The sequence below is a fragment of the Drosophila sulfurigaster genome, chromosome 2R (genome assembly GCF_023558435.1).
Source record: "Drosophila sulfurigaster albostrigata strain 15112-1811.04 chromosome 2R, ASM2355843v2, whole genome shotgun sequence".
In the NCBI taxonomy this organism is placed as follows: Eukaryota; Metazoa; Arthropoda; class Insecta; order Diptera; family Drosophilidae; genus Drosophila; species Drosophila sulfurigaster.
In genome coordinates this window covers 21775212-21777181 of record NC_084882.1, presented here as the reverse complement: position 1 = coordinate 21777181, position 1970 = coordinate 21775212, and positions in this window count along the sequence as shown.

The following is a 1970-nucleotide window of genomic DNA, read 5'->3' as shown; positions in this document are numbered from 1 at the left end:
TTTCAAATTGAAACTAATAATTGTGTATTTTTTCATAAATTGGTTCAATTGGTTCTTAATTCGCAATGTTTATCTCATTTAAATAAATTATAACATTGATTATGGATTTATTTGATTATATGTGGAAAAGAACATTTGCATTTTGCATTTCACATTTGCACTCTTTTTTCCCATTTCATAGGTGTTGCTAAATTATGCAGAAATGATTACAAATCATTGCGAATGTTTAAAAGCAGCATTCACTCACATAATCAATTATATAGTTATAATGGATTATCCGAGCGGCGTAATTCCATTTGTCACTTCCATAATTAATTTTCACAGCGAAATGCATCTGTGTAAGTAAATTAAAATTGGTTTCGCAAATCCTGAAAGGGTTAAATAATGCGATTTCATTTTTCTATTACAATTTATAATGGACTGCGCTGTGTCCAGTTCCACTGTTTAATTATTTATTGTGTAAAATGGAAGGAATAGACAATAAGCGAAAATATAACTCAACTGGCGAGTACTATTTAGATTTCATTGTTCATCTTCCACATCTAAAACGATTTCATTTGCAACTGACCTACATTTTTCCCAACTTTAATATACCTCATTGGCGCATTTTTCAGATGGAGGGTATAAAATATGCAGAACAAAAAGTGCTAACAATTTAAGCCCTCCTTTGTGAAAAGCTTGTCACGTTCTTTGTAAGCGCAACTCTTAGTGAATCTTTTTCCCTCCCACAAGCTGTATAGCTGTAGCTTAATAAAGTACTTCTAAATTAATTTGTTTACTAATAGAATTTTCAAATTTGCAATGCAGAAACCTAATTTACGGCTTGCATTATTCGACCGCTGACATCATTGATGTTCGAGATTCCTTTCTCTTCCTTCCACAAAGTATTTATGTAGAATGTCTGAAAAGTGACTTGTAAAGCAATGTACACACATACATACATACATACAGTATATGCTTTGACCAGGTGTAAGTAAAATAAGATAAAACAAAATTATACGGGAAATTCAATTATTTGGAGCCTTTATAACAACAAACCAACAAGCAAAAGGGCAAAAGTTTTGTACAAACTTCGTGACCAACCGGCGAGTGCGGAGATGTGGATCTAGGACGACATATGGCTATGGCAACAAGCTGAAAACACGTTGCATTTTTATACCCAGCACAACTTTACGTGAGTTGGTGGGAAATAATCAATTTGTATGAACTTTACTTTAATTAAAGTTGAGAATTTCTTATAGCACAGTCTTGTCTTAAATCTTCAGCGATATGCGCATTTTGAAGTTAAAGGAGATTACCGTATTGATTTTTTATCATTTTGAAATTAATTTGCTAAAGCATAAAAGTTTCTCTTTGAGCGCCATCCCTATTTCTGGTCACACGCTTAATTACTTTCATTATCCCGCAGTGAGGTTGCATTTTTCAACATTAATAGAACACGTGTCCAATTAGTTTTTGTATGATGAAAAATGTATTTTAGGTGGACGCTCACATTCCTACCCCATTTGAAAATATGGCTAGCAAATGACACGTGTTCTAAAAATAATTTTGTTGGGCGGACAATTTAAACGAGCTTGCATTCGACCGTGTGGGTGTAATGAGTGCAGGGTATTAATTAGTCAAGCTTTTATAAATATATACAATGCATTCTTACTTGTTTGTTTATATAGATATTTTTTGTAATTGCCACTGCAACGTTTCGTGCCACACTCGTTCGAAGTACTTCAATCTTTCTCGAGTATAAAGTGACGGCACATGTTCGCTGCCGGTCTTCGGGGATTTTAACATTTTCCCCTTAATCAAGTTAATTAATTTACTTAAAACTTGTTGTCATAGCCTTTTAGTGGGCAAATATTGGAAATTTGATCGACCATCCTCTTTTAACTCTGCGGAGGCAAAGAAAATTGCCGTCTGGCCCAGATAAAACGGAAAATGGAAATCTGATTTGACTAAGAATAGCTTATTGCTTA